The sequence below is a fragment of the Phocoena sinus genome, chromosome 6, assembly GCF_008692025.1.
Source record: "Phocoena sinus isolate mPhoSin1 chromosome 6, mPhoSin1.pri, whole genome shotgun sequence".
In the NCBI taxonomy this organism is placed as follows: domain Eukaryota; kingdom Metazoa; phylum Chordata; class Mammalia; order Artiodactyla; family Phocoenidae; genus Phocoena; species Phocoena sinus.
In genome coordinates this window covers 91516423-91534408 of record NC_045768.1, presented here as the reverse complement: position 1 = coordinate 91534408, position 17986 = coordinate 91516423, and the positions used below count along the sequence as shown (strand labels likewise).

Below are 17986 nucleotides of genomic sequence, written 5' to 3'. Positions count from 1 at the left end.
CTATTAAGATGTCGATGGAGCAGAGCCTTGAAGTGAGAAACAAGCCATTGGATATCTGGGAGAGTGGAGATGGGGTGGGAGGGTGTGTTCTGAAGCAGAAGGAATAGTAGGTGCAAAGTCCCTGAGGCACGACTGTGCTTGGCATGTTTGAGGAATAGTAAGGAAGCCAGTGTGGCTGGACAGGGGACAGTGAGTGAGGGCAGGGCAGTAGAGAATGAGATCAGGGGAGGCTGTCAGGGCAAAGGAGGGAGGTGGATGATGTAGGTCCATGTAAGTCATAGTTTGAACTTATAATTCAGTTGGAGAGACAGACTGATATTTGTTTATAAAGAGTTCTCAATGCTGTGCTAACAACCTGGGCTCTATTCTGTGCTTAGTGAAGTTCAAGCAACAGAGCAATCCAGCCTAGTTTATATTTTAAAAAGATAACATCTTCCATGTGGAGGATCAGTTGAAATAGAAGAGACTGTTAGAATTATAGGGCGGTAGTAATCCAGGCAGGAGATGATGAATGCCAGACACCACCTAGTCACAGACATACCTTTTGCAGAGATCAGCTACATGTTGATGTTTTATATTTACTTTCTCATATAATTTTTTTTAAGTGCTGGACCACGAATTACTGTGGCATAGTTGGAAAAATCTGAGACTCGATTCTAGTCTTTTTTCTGTTTGCCTGCTGTGCAGCTTGGGCTTACGTCTCAAGCCTTACTTTTTCATTGTGAAATAAAAACGGTACTAGTTAACCCGGGAAGTCCACAAGCACATAGACCCATAGTATGTGAGGAGCAGTGAATGAGAGAAGGAATGGAAGTGCTTTGGGACCCCAAGAGCACTTCAGAAACCATTTGTTCTTTTTAATATTGAGCATTAAAATTGAAGGCATTCCATTTGTTTCACTCAAAAACAAATTCTATTCGTCTGGTAGCCTGTTTTTGTTTTTGTGTTTCCACTCCCTTTTTCTATAGTCAGGTCAGTTCCTGATGGGCATTCTCCAGTCCATGCTATTGCATCTGATTGGAGGCTATGCAAAATTTCCCAGAGACAATGAATTTTGACTTTATAGTAGTTAATTCTTGATAGTACATTCCTGCAAAAACACTCTTTCTTCCGAGTTTTTCCTTTTCAGGTTAGTGGTCGTGTTTTGGTAACTAATAAACGCTACTCTTCAGAAAATTGTATAACTTGTTTTTAGTGTATCTACTTTGCTTACTTAATTCCATATTCCCTGTTTTATAGACAGACTTATTGGTGTCCACTGTACCCATGGTTTAAACAGGACTGGCTACCACATCTGCAGGTGAGTTGCCAACCCCAAGAGGCAGACCATGTTTAAATTGTTCTGTTTACAGTAGTAATGTAAGCTGAATGCAACAAATGCAGTCAGAGAAATGTATGAAGTGGAAGGGAAGGCAATTTTGCCCCCTACTCAGAGGTGACCACCAGTAATAATTTAGCACATATTTTTTGAGACGTAAAAAATGCAGATATAAGCATATACAATGGTCCCTTGGTATCTGCAGGGGATTGGTTTTAGGACTCCCCATGGATACCAAAATCCTCGGATGCTCAAGTCCCGTATGTAAAATGGTGTAGTATTGTCGGCCTTCCATGTCTGCAGGATATGGAACCGTTGGATATACAGCACTGACTGTACATGTGATTTAATGGTATAGTATTTAGACATTCTGGTTTATAATTTAATATATGGTGGACATCTTCCTGTGAAAATATTTGGAGACCTCAATCTTATTTATTTATTTATTTATTCCTCCAAATTTGCTTTATGTAGTTGGATATAAATTAATGAACCAAAACTTAAGCAAGATACATGTAAGGATTTAATAGAACCTGATCCTGTAATTCTTTCAGTTTTTCTCAAACTCATCATGGGGCTTGTAAGAAAATTAACCAACATGGATACTACTACAGTTGAATGTCAAATCCTTAAGTGCTTATGACATACTAAATTCTTCTATAATGCACTTATGAAGAACCCTTCAAGAGACTTGTGTTTTGTATGTAGAAAAGTGTTGATTTCTTTGAGGAGTGAAGCATTCAGCTTTCGTGGATAAATACTTGTTAGGCTGAGGCAATCATTATCATATCCCTCTTTGCCATGAATTGTCTTATGAATTGGTCATATCAGTCTGTTTTGGCAAATGAGAAATTAGGGGAAGGCTGTTATTGTGCTTATGAGAATGATATTTTTCTCTGAAAAAAGATAAATATGCATTAGGAAAATGACCATTGGGACCCTTTTTCTGCTTCCTCCTTGTTTTGTTAGAATATGATACTTGGTTTTATAGCAGCTATCTTGTGACCCTGAGATGACTGTATGCCAATAACGACAAATGGTAGATTAGAAAGAACCAGCAAAGACAGAAAATAGCAACATCAGTAGTAACAACAATCACAGCAAAAGAACAATGGGACCTTAACTTGTGGAGTTCCTATAAAGTAAAAAATAAATGCTCTATGTTTATTCTAAAAAAAAAAAAAAAGAACTATGCAAAAGAGCTTAAAACTACCTTTTTTGTGCCAGTGTTATAAAATGTAGCTTTAAATAAAACCTTGACCCAAATGCCAGCAACTTCAGAAAAGAATTTGGGTATGGGGAAGAAGAAAGATATCTCACTTAGGAAAAGCAACCACTATCTTTCTCCTAATCTTCTACACACAATTGAAACATATATAGCTGATGTAACACTTTACACAAATCCTATGTACTGGAGCAATAACAAGATCTAAATACAATTATATTTTTAAACACTGGGGGAAGGCTTTACATAAAAATAGCATCCTACTTTTCCCCCTGAATTTCTAAAATATCACGTACTTTTCCCCAACATCTGAAGCCGTTCAGGAATTTTTAGGAAACTTTCATGCATGATCTTAATTCCTAATCCCCCGCTCTTTGGACTCAACGAGAAAAGATCAAAACCACCAAAAATGATGGTTCTCTTGAAGTCAGGTGAGAGACACTGGCTCAGTTAGTCTCGTAGGACAAAAGCAGTGCTGCATCAACTGTCTCCATGCAGGAGGGGCACGTGAAGGATCTCATCAGCCAGTCATCTGTACAGCCCAGGTGATCTGCATACACAGCAGAAATCAAATTGGGTTCTCATAAACAAAGTCCATCATACAGATCACACACTCCCGGATCTTTTTTTATAATATTTGTTTTATTTTATTGATTGATTTTATGTTTTGGTTGTGCTGGGTCTTAGTTGCAGCCGGTGGGCTCCTTAGTCATGGCATGCAAACTCTTAGTTGCGGCATGCGTGTGGGATCTAGTTCCATGACCAGGGAACGAACCCAGGCCCCCTGCATTGGGAGTGCGGAGTCTTTAGCCAGTGCACCATCAGGGAAGCCCCCTGGATTCTTTTTTCTGATCCGTTTCTTCCAGGGTCATAAACTCCTTTAGGCTGATGCTGTATGAGGCCTATTCTTTTGAGCTATCCTATTTTGTTCCTCTCAGCTGAGACGCTAGGCGAGTCTGGCTAGGTGTTGGATGATAGACCAAAACTGGAACTTGATCCAGATATGGCAGCAGCGGCTCCTGATCCAGCTCCGTCCCCTTGCCAAAGCTAGCCCAGTCGGACTGAGACTTGTGAGGCAAGGAGATGTCATCCGAAGTGGGGGACTTAAGGCATTTCCCCATCTGTCAGACAGAGAAAGAAAAATCCTGTATGATCTCACTTTATATGGAATTTTTTAAAAAGCTCATAGAGGCAGGGGGTGGAGGGTGGGTGAAATGGGTAAAGGTGGTCAATATGTACAAACTGCCAGTGATAAATAAGTCCTGGGGATGTGACTATAGTTAATAATACCGTATTGCATATTTAAAATTTGCTAAGAGAGTAGATCTTAAAAGTCCTCATCACAAGAAAAAAAGATTTCTACTATGTATGGTAATGGATGTTAACTAGACGTACTGTGGTGATCATTTTTTAACTTGAAGTATAGTTGATTTACAGCATTATATTGTAATAACAATATATTAGAACCCAGTGATTCAATATTTTTATAGATTATACTCCATTTAAAGTTATTATAAAACATTGGCTATCCTTATAGCTTATTTATTTTATGCATAGTAGTTTGTGCCTTTCATCCCCTCCCCTACCCCTATCTTGCCCCTCCCCCCTTCCCTCTACCCACTGGTAACCACTGCTTTGATGTCTACATCTGTGCGTTCATTTCCTTTCTGTTACATTTATTGTTTATTTTTTAGATTCCACATGCGAATGATAACATACCGTATTTGTCTTTCTCTGTTTGACTTATTTCACTAAGCATAATAGTGTTGCAGCAAAAATAGAAATGAAGTTTTTCCTCTCCTGAAAATAAGGAAAGTAAAGGGGACAGTGAACAGGCTAGAGAAGACACATAAACTGGCCTGAAAGGGTTAATCGATCCTAGTTTTATTTAAACTGTTACTGATCTGTACTGTCTGTAACTAGATGTAAGTTTCACAAAGCTAAATTACATCCTGTTCCTATCACTCCCATCCTGCATCTGGTGCTTAAGCTCCCTGCACTGTCTTGTAGCAAATCACCCTGTGTAGCTGTTTGCATTTCAGGAAGCAGATGGCAGGCAGATAAGGCAGAGGCAAATGAACCCAATTACCGGTCTTATCGGTCCGCCGGACCCAGTTACCGGACTGCTGGACCCAGTTACCGGACTGCTGGACCCAGTTACCGGACTGCCTGACGCCAGCGATGCCAGTTTTGAAATAATGCAAGAAGAAGAATGCAAGACCTTTACCACTTTGATCCTTATTACCAGTCCCTGGACTGCGATGGCCGCCCGAGGGGCCAGGAGGCCAGCCGGGTCTTCCAGGCGTGTGTGGGCATCCTGTGTGCAGCCAGCGTCCCTGAGGCCACGCTCGGCCCATCATCACTGACTGAAGCTGTGCCGCGACAGCGCAGCCGACTTTTTTCTGGCGCTGTGAGGACCTGTGCGCATTGCAGGATTTGGTGCCTCTGCCCGCCGTGGGCGCCTCCCTGTGGGAGGGCCTGCTGGACTTCAACACCCACTGCCTGTGCAGGGTGGACTGGGCACCACCCCTGAGCACCCTCTGCCCCCAATCTGTATCCAGAGCTTCTTCCAGCCATGGCTTGGCGAGACGGGTTTGTACTTTCCACTTCCAGGGGCTCTCGTGTCGGTGCTGCGAAGCAGAGTTTTAGATGGTACAAAGTGGAGGGTGAGCACTAGAACCGATGCCCAGTGCCCAGGTGTGCGTGCACTAGACGGGGGCGTGTGGCCTAGGACTCCTGCCGGCTCGGTGATCCTGGCCGAGTGCCTTAAGGCTTCTAGGTCTCAGTGTTCTCATCTGTAGCATGGGCTTAACAGGACTCACTCTCTGTGGCGGTTACAAGGTCGCACTCTGTTAATGCTTATAGACTCTACAATGTAGAACACTTAGCACAGTTTGGAGCATCGTTCATTGTTTCACAGATGTTACCTGGTCTGTTGAATGACTTTGCCTGGTACACGCCAAAGCAATTAGGAAATTGATATATCCCAGCTTCATTTCCTTTTCATTAAAACAGGGCTCAGGAAAAAAATTTTCTTTCAATAGTCCTATCATATAGTGGAAAGAGCACTGGTGTGAAGGCAGCTTAGGGTTTGAATTCCAGAGTTTATGCTCTCTGTGGCCTGGGCAGGTTTCTTTTGCACTACAATCCCCACACTTGTAAAATGACATTCAAAACCACCCTTTCTGTGGGTTCTTAGAATTAATTAAGCAGGTTATGTGTGTAGAGTATCCTGGCACTTGAATGAGTTGTCAGAACCAAGCGCTGCTGGAGAGGATGCTTCTGCCCTAGGTAATGTCTCCTTCTACTGGGCGGCAAGTAAACACAAGCACAGTAGTCAGTGCTAGGGAAGAAGTGAGTTCTGGTGTTACAGAGAACAGAATCATGTTTTTTTTAATTTAATTTTTATTTTATATTGGAGCATAGTTGATTTACAATATTGTGTTAGTTTCAGGTGTACAGCAAAGTGATTCCATTATACATATACATATTCTTTTTCAGATTCTTTTCCCATACAGGTTGTTACAGGATATGGAGTAGAGTTCCTTGTGCTATGCAGTAGGTCCTTGTTGATTACCTATTTTATATATAGTCGTGTGTATATGTTAATCCCAAATTCCTAATTTATCCCTCCCCCCCATGTTTCCCCTTTGCAGAGCACAGAATCTTGGAAGGGAAAGTTCAGGGTAGGCTTCTTGGAGGAGGTGCCATCCTTTCTAAGGATATGTAGAAGCTCCTGGGGTGGCAGGAGGGAGCAGTGTGTGTCAAAGTTGGAGAAATATAAGAAAATATGACAAAACTAAGATACAGGACTGGAACTCAGGGTTTGGGAAAGAAATGATAGTTGATACTGGAAACCTAGTGGGGCCCAACAGAAAGGGGCCTTGTTTGTCCTGTCAGAAGTTTAGATGTTTATCCTGAAGGCTGTGGGAAACCCTAAAGAACAGTGAGATGGACTTCTGGTTTACAGACTCACTCAGACCTCCATGTGGAAGGCACTTGATTGGGTGCAGGGTGAATTGTAATCTAAGGGTCCCACTTAAGTTATAAAAGGTTGAATGGATTTTGCAGATCCAAGAGAGAATGGGTGGGGCCTGGTGACCAGTTAGAAAAGGAAGGGCAGCAAGTATGGGTGACGGTTTACAGCTGCATATTTTTGTGAGATACAGAGCACAGTAGGAAAGGGATTGGGGGTGGGGAGAGGATCTTACTTCATCTTCAGTGCTTTAGAGGGGCCTGGTAGACAGGTCTGGGCCCAAGGTACAGAACTGGGCTTTTTGGCAGTACAGGTATTTGAAGGCATGGGAGATACTTAGGTTACCCACAAGAAGATCCAAAGAATCATATGTCTGAGGGCTTTTAAAGTGAGTATATTGAGGATGCTTATAAGCTGAAAGAAAGTAGCCAGCAGAGAAAGGGTATTAAGATCTAGGAGAGGAAATGATTGTTCATTTGTTTTCAAAAAGTTGAATACTTATCGTGAGCCTGGCCCTTTTCTAGGATCTGGAGTTCACACCATGTGTTATCTCTTCTGTAAGAACAGTTCGACTCATCCCCTGGTGAAGAGAAATCAGATTTTTCTTTGCATCCCATTCAGGTGTAGGAACTGTTCTGTACCTCTGAAGGGACTTTACTTAACCAGAGTAATAAGTTAGAAATCAAAAGAAATTAGAGCTGGAAGGCCACTGTACTTAATTTTGCCTAATATTTTACATTGATTGTAAGAAAAATTTATTGCAGAGCCCATTCTCTTCAGAGTTCCTTCACTGAACTTTCTTCATGTCTTGCATCCAGTGGGGCTAGCTTGTAGATTTTGGCCTCCTCCTAAATTTGCTTCTTCATCCACATTGCATTTTGCCCGGACTATGGCAGAAGCTCCTGGGTGGTTTCGCAGCCCCTGGACTCAGTTCCTCTAAGTTCATCTGCCTACTGGGGTTGAGTGATCTTCTAACATGAAAAGATATGCCTAAAATAATGCTGCTAATGGCTTGCCCACACCGAGTTAGTGCATACTAGCCGCCCAGCGTGTGCTCTGCCCAGAGGCGTGTAGTCTGAACTGTGCTCTACCAAGCCTCCTGGGGCTCTTTGGCCCTGAGGAAGGGGAGCTTTTTGTGATCACTCCCTTTATCTAACTGGTCCTTCAGCAGCGGGGTGCCTTTTGCTAATCAGCGGAGGCACCCTTAGCCAGTGGTAGCCCCGGACCTCATCACCTGTGGGATACAAGCCATGCTCTCTCCCAGGCTTGATTTGACCAACATCTCTATTTTCTGTCCCTTCTCACACTTGGACCCCTGGCCTTTAGTCATCCCCACCTGCAGCATTTACAGTGCCCAGTAGGAGTCAGGCTTGAGTGTTTTTGCACAGGTGCTCCCTCTGCAGTTAATGCACCTCCTCCTCCAACTCTGCATAGCTTCATCTTTCTCGATTGTACTTCAGGGTTATCATGAAGCCGTCACTTAGACATAACTTTTAGCCTCCATAGGAACCTCTGTGCATAAAGGTTATGGTGCTTTATCTCATGTGATTGAAATTTTGAGTTTACACATGTCCCTCCTTAATGAGGCTTTAAGGGCAGGAGTGGGTTCTAATCCTTAGCACAGAGCAGATGCTTTTTTTTCTTTTTAGATGCTTTTTAACGGTGATAAAATGTATGGTTTAAATCACTTATTTTACAATAATTTTGCTTTAGGTTCTGACAGAAATAAAGTTTCCAGAAGTTGTGTTCCTGCAATAAGAAATAAAGATGTGACCTTCCAGTTGTGTAAAGCTCTTAGATGCTGTGTAAGTGCATCAGGTGCGCTAAGGAACCTGGAACTAAGTGGGCTAGTTGTGAGAGAAAGAGACGTAACTATGTTAACAAAGGTAAGCCTTCATTGTGTCCTGCCAACATTTGATAGTTGCTTTTGGGGCAAACTAAAGGGGTAAAATTTTAAACTGTTCCTCCCCATTAAAGGGATTGAATAAATTGGCCACTTTGGGGCACCTGTGTCTTGCGAATTGTCCAATTGGAGATGGAGGTTTAGAAAGTGAGTTTCAGTCTTGTTTAAGTCTCTTCCCATCAGACTGGTCTCGTGATTTCCTACACACCACATTACTTCCTGTCTACCTTTTCTTGGTGTTGTTCATGCCTGGATTGTCTCCTGTACCTGCTCAAACCTTGGTCCATTCTCATTTGTACCATGGAAGTTTGTCATGCTGGATACTGTCAGAATTAATCTTACTTAAGTCTGTGTTAAGCCATAAACCACATGTTTTGTATATTTTCTGTTTTTTGTGTTTATATTTTTATGGTTTCTCTTCAAGAAATATTATGGGAAGGGAAATAGCAAGATGTAAAGAGCAAAAAAGTCATCATGATCTTTAAATTGTTAGAACATGTATCTGCAATCATAATTATACTGCACTGTGGTATGTGTTAAAATAGGAAATATATGTAACGTCCCTTAGGAGCAGCAAATTCAATGGTGTTGGTGAGGGTGTGTCATGGAAGTAATCACAAAGCAGGTGACTCTTGATTGGGGTCCTGAAACCTTAGTGTGTGTTCCCTGTGTCCAGTAGTGGTCTGAAGGGGTCAGGAAGCCTGCCTTTCAATTTGAGGGAACGGAGGGTTTGAGGTCCTCCCTCTTCTATTGCTCTAGTATACTGCATAGCAGCTAATAAAATACTGGGTTTATAGTTGACATTTAAGTCGCTGATTGATCATCAAGATTGGCATGTATCATTGGAAATGAAAATCAGAAGAGTCTTAGGCTTTTTAGGTTTTTCTTTTTTTCCCCTTTGTCTCAAATGTATGTAGTACTTTACTGAGTGGTTGGGAATAAAGTTTGCAGTATTCAGTGTATTCAGTTTTAGTACCTAAATAGAATTAAACTGTTGCTGTAAACTGGAATAACACTTAGTTACTGACAAGTTTTAGAATGCATCAGTTCATCAATTACCTGTTTGGGAAGATTGCAGTTAATGATTTTAAGAATGTGGCTGTAAACCTGCAATTGACTCAAGAAAAGCAAATAAATCAAGATTGACAAATGTATAGGCTCTTCATCTTATTGTGTGTGGGGGTTTTTATTTTCCTTTTAGTTATTTGTCAAGGTATAAAGAACTCTATCACTCTTAAGACAGTAAACTTCACGGGGTATAGTCTGACATGGCAGGGAGCAGATCACATGGCCTAGATCTTAAAGGTGATTTTATGTTTAAACTTTCATGAAAACATGTGATTGGAGCACATTAACATATTGATACAGATGGCAGTTAATTTTTGTCTTTTAATACATGTGAGTGCAGCTTCTGTTTTGTTGAAAAAATCTGACCAAATGGTAATGTGAATTGCTGTTACATAAAGTATAGTGTTGAATCCCCAGTCTTTGCATTTGAGTTTAACAACTCTGTGGTTTTCTGTCTTCTTCCTGAGACACTTAATCTCAGGTCCATCCTCGTCACACAGAGTGGTAAATTAGAGAACGATTAATATCACCATTTACAGAAGTGGGACTGAAATCTCAACCATACCGAACATAGGAACTGAAGGGGCCTCTCAACAGTTCAGAGTTATTACCAAGCCAGTCAGCTGAATTCTGTTCAGTTTTCTCCATAGCAGAGCCTTCCAGGTCCTTCTTTTGAGCTTATTTATTTTTATACACAATTCTGTATGGATACTGTACATAATACTAAATAGTTGTATTAAGTGGGTTTAACTGGTGATGTATTTACATCAATATCTAGCTTCGTTTTGTTGATATCTTTTTAGGGGCTTTGCATTCATCAAAGCTCATGATGTATGTAATCAGTTGCTGGTGTGTAGCTATCATATTTATGATATATAGGGCTTGAATTGGGAAAGGTGGATGGTCATTCTTCTTGCTTTTTAAACTGACAGAGCCTTACAAGAAGCACTTCCCTCTCTGAAATAAATCCATGTAAAACATGTTTGGTCACTCTCCCAATGCAACTGTGTAGTTGTGTGGATTTGGCACACGACTGGCAGCATTGTGGTTGTCTGTAAACAAGAAAGCCTGTTCTCCAGTCTGCAAATCAGCTGTTAGCCAGTAAAACGAACTTTACTGCCATTTCTGACCCCTCACATGGAGCTGTCATACTCAAGAATGTTCATATGTTTTCAAGAAACGTTGTTTATGGGCTATATGTACAAATTCCTGATCTGAAAGCCAATATAAAGCAACATCTCCCAAACCTCTGCTGTCTCACCAAGGCCACACACATTCCCTCGCTTCTGGCCTCATGGCAAGCTAATACTGTCAGTATCAGATTCTCCTTCCCAGTGGTTCTGGGAGACTGCATAGTTGCTCTGTGAGAGGCACCTCTGCTGAGGTTGAGAGAAGAGCATCTTGGGTGTCAGTCCTGCCCTTGCATGCCCAGAGAGAGGGGTGTGCACCTCGTTCTACTGTTGGGATTTTCCTATGCTGCAGGTTTGCAGCTTGTTGTCAAAATGATGTCCTAGTGACTTGTCTTCTGCGTGGTTATATAATCCCAGCACACTTCTTTATGATCTGTAGACTTTTATGGGGTTGTGGCCAGGTCAGGTTTTAAATGTTTGGAAATGTCCAATTGAATAACATTGCAGTGGCAGTGAAGCTTGACAGGAGAGTTGTATTACTGTTACCCTAGTTTTGGCTTAAGGGTGATGAGAAGATGAAAATTTTGATGGGTCAGTTTTAGTTATGTATGTGTATGTGATTTACTTTTTTAAATTCTAACATCTGTTATACACAGCTTAGATATGTTGACTTTCTGATTATTCTTCTGATTCTTTATCAGTCCCTTTACTGATGTATTTTCCTCCAAAAAACTACATTTTCTTCCAGACTGTTTTTGTCTGATAGTGAAAAATAAATTTTTCATTTGCAGTCTAAAGTTGATCTGAGAAAAAATGGTTACCTTGGATCTTCCCTTGGCTTCTGTGAAAGAAACTTAATAAGATAATATGGGCAATTCCCATTACTAATCCTAACCATGTACAACAGAGGTCTCTACAGTAACATAGCAAAAATAAGTTACTGTACTTTTAATTAGTCATTGCCTGTTTTAGACTAAGGAGCAGTGAGAGACGTTTATAAATAATGATACCTCAGATCACTTTTGTTAAATGTCCTCTAATATTTGCATATTTGGTATCTGGCTTGTGTTGTCTTTTATACAATCTTGTCTTCTTTCTTTGCACTGTAGTTTAACAACTCTGTGGTTTCCTATCTTCTTCTTGTGACACTCAGGTCCATCAGAATTTCCTGTGACTGTGACAGTAGAGAGTCCTTCCTCCTCAGAAATTGAAGAGGTCGATGATTCCTCAGAAAGTGTTCAGGAAGAGCCAGAGAAAATCCATTTGAAACAAGAAGCATTGCCGGTACAAAGGTATCACTTTAAAGCTATAGAGAAGATTATTTTTCAAACGGAAGCCTGATTGCAACACTGCACAGCTTGTGTGAGGGTTCTGTTTTCTACTCCCATCTGCATTGTATCCCCTTGAATGGTTAAGCTTAGACCAAGGTGAATGGTGGACATTTGAACTCTAAGAAATAAAAATCAAAACATGTCATTAGTAATATATTTTCCTTTCCTTAGAACCTTAGTATATTAGATTTAGGGAGAACCTTAGTGATCATAAGATAAAGAAATTGAGTTCTGAATGAATGTAGTCAGCTGATTCAGTGCTCTTGTTTTACAGATGAGAAAATTGACAGTTCTAGTTGAACTCTCTTTTTACAAGAGGAAAATATGGCCTCATTTTAAATAAAAGTAAAGTTGAAAAAAGTTTTGATGTCGATATTCTCCTTTCCTAAAATAAAAAATATCAAGAAGCTACATTCTAATACCAAATAAACCTGACCTCTATTGTCATTCCATACTTTTGTTTGTATGGACAGAAAAGAAAAATTGATTTTCATAAGAAATTTTTGCACCTAAAAAATAATATATTTATTTTATTTCAACTTTAATGAAGAGCTGAACATTTCTAGTAAATAAAGGAACACCATTTGGGGGGGACCTTGTCTTTGTGCTACAAAGTCCCATGTTTAATTTTTTAAAATTATTTAATATGATTTTCTTTTCGTATGAAACTTGACCGGTTTCAGAACTAATTATCCCATTATTGTAGGACTATGGGAATTAACTCTTTGGTTTTCAAAAGAGAAAGTTAGATTTTTATTTTTTAATTAAAATGAATGATAATATAGAGGAATTTTAAGAAAAAAACTTAGAAAATTATGAAATGTTAGAGTAGGAGAAATCTATAGTTCATGTAGAGTTACCCTCTTTCATTTTATAAATGAGCACCTACAATTTGTAGCACGTAAGTGGTTTATTAGTAAATGGCAGAGTACGACAAGACCCTAGAGTATCTAACCCGCATTCCTTGTCATTTTAGATGTGTTGTATTCATTTCCTTCATGAGTAGACCAGGAGATTGTATTTCTAATAGTAATGATAGACACTGGGGAGGACCAAGAAGTTTACACACTGGGACCACAGAATAGCAGATTCAGAATGCACTGAGAACCCTTTCAGCTCTTCTCCGTTTTGACAAGACACTACAAGGATGGTATCAAAGTGTTTAAGTATATAAGCCCACAACAATCAAGGGATTTCAACATAGTTTTGAAAGACGGAAAACAAGTGGAAGAGTGTGAAACTGAAGCAGTAGAACAGAGGAAAAGCATCACCTAGAATATGCACAGGGACCACCTGCAACTGAGGAGGATTCTGACCCCACCTGCAGAAGTAGCCCCATGCTCAGATGCGCATGTAGGAGAGAAGGTGGAGTTAGTTAAAAGTGTGACTGAAATAGGGGAGCTCATTGAAGGGTTGTGTTTGGAGGAGTGGACTCCCAGCCCCGCCCTCACTCTCCTGAAATGAGATGCTTTCATTTTGAAAACAGTGAAACTGGCGAGAACTAGGGCAGCTAGTGTGAGTTTTTACACCCTAGAAAATTGTGTTTGGGGGGGATCCTATTACAGTTACTCCCAGCTTCTTCCTGCATAAGAAAACCAATCAATCGTTGACTTCAGGGAGCTTTCTGTGCTCATTCTTAAATAGAAAATAACTGTCATTTGCCTGATAGTTGAGTAAAGCTTACAACATGAGAGGGGGGAAAAGTGTGAAAACATAGCCTGGTAGGACCGGGGACAATTTAGGGAACAAAGTAATTTAAGAAAAAACCCTAATTAGTATTCTGAGGGAGATTTAAAAAGAGCTAGCAACTATAAAATAAGGCTAGGGTGTTAATTAAAAAGAGAATGGTCAGAAAGCAAGAGAGGTCTCTTGGAAATGAAAATATGGTTGCTGAAATAACTTCAGTAGGAATCTAAAAAATTTCTCATTATATAAAAAAGAAAGTGGGCTTCCCTGGTGGCGCAGTGGTTGGGAGTCCGCCTGCCGATGCAGGGGACACGGGTTTGTGCCCCGGTCCGGGAGGATCCCGCATGCCGCGGAGTGGCTGGGCCCGTGAGCCATGGCCACTGAGCCTGCGCGTCTGGAGCCTGTGCTCCACAGCGGGAGAGGCCACAACAGCGAGAGGCCCAAGTACCGAAAAAAAAAAAAAAAAAGAAAGACACAGTGGAAAATGTGATAGCAATATGTTAGAGAGGCTGCATCTGGGAGATGCAACATGTAACTATTAGAAACTCCAGACCCAGAAAAAAAATGGAGGGAAGCTGTCAAAGGGCAACAAAATTCCCCACAGCTTAAAGTAGACATCAGGCCTCTGATTGAAAATAGTTACTCAAGTTTTGAGCAAGATGAACAAGAATAGACTCACACCTAGGCACCCTTCATTATGAAACTTTAAAATACTGAAAAAATAAATTAACATAGAATAAAATACTGACAGGATACATCCATTCCAGAGAGAAAAATACTGGTCACCTAAAAAGAAAAAGTTAAAATCTGACTTTATCATACTTGTCATCAGCACCATGGATCCTGGAAGGCATTAGAAAGATACCTCCAAAGTTTTTCAGGCACATAATTTTCACCCTAGTGGTTTGTATCAGTCATAAGTGGAGGCTAAAGAAGATATTTTGTACACAAAGAAATTTGAAAATTTGACCTCCTGTGCTACACCTTAAGCTATTTATAGAAATAACCCAGCAAAATGAGGCAATAAACCAAGAAGGAAGGTAATAGGGGATTCAGTGCAGAGAGCAGCTAGTCTAGATTGGAGAGGCTTCTATTGATTGTGTGATTGAGAGCTTAGGAACACCTTGAGGCATATCATACTTACTAGGTATTAGGCACTGTTGGAAGGGAGGAGGGAGAGGAAGAGGAGAAGGAACTTGAACTCCAGAGGACAAAAGGCTATACTGACATAAACCTGAAGCAAACTAAGCTATGGTTGATTTTTAACCTACTATTGGTGAGGAAGAGAAGAATCCACTTAAACTTGACACTATAGATGTCCCCCTTTTCAGCAACACACGGGGGTAATGACCACCTATCTAATTTGTTGTCCAAACCAGAACTTGTCCAAACTCCTTACACTTCAATAGTGTAAGGAGGCGCTCTAATGCTGTAACATCAGGACAACAGGTATAAACTGGAACAGCCCAAGGCGGCTTGAGGTATGTGGTCACCCTGCACAAGGGCAGTGACACTGACACAGTATGGAACGAGGTGTAGCCTATACACAGAGACAGTACATCTGCAGTGGGCAATGTTAATTTCATTGTAATAATGGCAATACTGTCTTGGTTTGCAGCTTTTATTGTCAACTTGCATGTAATAACAAATAACCTAAACTATACTTAGTATGTATTTGCATTAACTTGGTATGTACTGAAATGTACTAGTATGTACTTAGTATATATTAGGCTCTAAGTGTTTTTGCATATATTAACTCATTTAATCCTCTGAATAGCCTTATGAGGTTGGTGCTAATATCATTCCCACTTTTGTGAAAAGGAAGCTAAGACAGGGTAGGAACTTGCCCAGGCTGTACCTAATTTAGGGTTGGATCGAGGCTTTGAGTTTAGGCTCTCTGCCTTTTGTCTTAAACCTTACTCCCTACTGACTCTCAAATAACAGAAGACTTAACTGCACATAGAACAGAATATAAATTTCAACTCTGACAATGTAAAAGCTAGGTCTGGAAGGTAGACAAGAGGTAGAAAAAAGGGAAGATGGTATGAATGTCCTCATTTTACAAAGCGTGACGTTGAGAGAGTTTATAGTTGATCAACAATGTAGGTTTTTAAGTATATCACTACAAGTCAAAGAGATCATGAGCAGTGGAAGAACTAATGATGACATAACTTTACTGAGCAGTGTGGACATAGGAAGAGTGTAAAGGAACTAAACCCTTACTTAGTAAAATAGAAAGTGAACAGATAATGCCTCCAGTTTAGTCAGAAAATGGTCATGTAAGAGTATTACGTGGAACTGGAGAAGAATTCAAAATAACAATAGTTGGACCTCCCTGGTGTCGCAGTGCTTAATAATCTGCCTGCCAAGGCAGGGGACACGGGTTTGAGCCCTAGTCCGGGAAGATCCCAAATGCCGTGGAGCAACGAAGCCTGTGCGCCACAACTATGGAGCCTGTGCTGTAGAGCCTGCGAGCCACAACTGCTGAGCCCACGTGCCACAACTACTAAAGCCCGCCTGCCTAGATCCTGTGCTCCATGACAAGAGAAGCCACTGCAATGAAGAGTAGCCCCCGCTCACCGCAACTAGAGAAAGCCTGCACGCAGCAATGAAGACCCTACTCAGCCAAAAATAAATAAATAATAATAATTTAAAAATAACAATAGTTGACGTAAACCTCATAAAAAAGGAAATCCAAACAGCCAGTAAACACAGAAAAGTGTACGACTTCATTAAGTAATGAGAGAAAAGTGAGTCAAAACCAATGAAACTACATGCCAATCAGTTTGACAAATACATAAAGTGTGGTAGTATCAGGTATTGTAGACCTGGAATACTGTGGGAATCCTCTACCCTGCTTATACTGGAGTATAAATGGACACAACTACTTTGGAAAGCATTTAGCACTCTCCATCAACTGAATGTATGTAAATAGCCTGGGACCCATCAGCCCTCACCCCTGCCCTGTGTAAATGCACCAGAATAACCGGTACAGCAGGATTCCTGTCCATGATTTGCATTAGCACAAACTGAAAACTAAATGTCCATTAAGAGTCAAAAATTAAATAAATTATACAGTGGGAAAACTATCAAGCAATAAAATTGAATGAACTAGAGCTACAGGCTGCAATGTGGATGAATTTTTTAAACCTATGTTGAGTGAAAGAAATAAGATAGAAAAGACTTCATATACTATGATTGTCTACATAAAGTTAGATGTCGACAAAACTAAACTCTTGTTAGGGATGCATGCAGGTTAAAGGAAAGGATTGTCAAGAAATGAGGATGGTGTTTAACTGGGAAGAAGGAAGGAGATTGTGATGGGAAAAGGATATGGGGGGGTTTTGAGATGCTGACAAGTATCAATACTTTCAGATTCAAGTACTGGTTATGTAAGTATTCTCTTTGTCACATTGACAGTTTTGTTCTGTGCACTTCTCAGTACGCATATCGTATTTTACAATTAAAAACCTGAGTAAAGAATCGGTCGCAAGCAGAAACTAACACACCATTGTAAAGCAATTATACCCCAATAAAGATGTTTAAAAAAAAAAAAGAATCGGTCGCTTCTTGAGTGCTGGATGTGGGAGTGGGATGAGGCTTTCATTTTAAGCCCTTCACTACTGTTTGCATTCACATGTTATTCATTCAGCATTAATTGAACATATGCTGTGTACCATGCACTCTTCTAATTTTATATGTGTTTTAACTCATAATCCTCACAAGAGCTCTGTGATACGGGAGCTTATCTCCATTTTATAGATGAGGAAGTTGAGGCCTAGAGTAATAGAACTTGTCCAAGGTTGTATAGCTAATGGGTAGTGCCAGGCCCATTTGCCTCAGAGAATCTGAATTTTTACAATATAATCTAAAAGAGAAATTTAATTGCTAATTATAAGAAAAAACATTGCACATTAAAGAAGATGACAAGTTTTCATCTATCCAGTTAGAGAAAAACACACAGTCTGTCTTTCACACACATACATCTTGTATTGGCAGGGATTTTCCTTATTAAGCAATTACTTATTGACCGCCTACGTTGTGCTAGGCACAGGTGCTGGGGATAAACACTTAATAAAATACACCCCCTATCTTCAAATAACTTGCACTCTACGTGAGGAAATAAGCCAACAGTTGTAGTAGAGGTTATATACCAAGTGATACATTGCTGATGGCAGTATAAAATCTCAGAAATCTTTTTTTTAATAGTAATCTTTTATTTATTTATTTTTATATTTATTTTTGGCTGTGTTGGGTCTTCGTTTCTGTGCGAGGGCTTTCTCTAGTTGCGGCGAGCAGGGGCCACTCTTCATCGCACTGCGTAGGGCTCTTCACTACCGCGGCCTCTC

At 40.4% G+C, this 17986-nt stretch overlaps 1 pseudogene; it reads right to left on the bottom strand.

Annotated features, from left to right (window-relative positions):
* Nucleotides 1–1244: 1244 nt before the first annotated feature.
* Nucleotides 1245–3738, bottom strand: LOC116755723 (annotated as a pseudogene).
* Between the last annotated feature and the right edge of the window lie 14248 nt (nucleotides 3739–17986).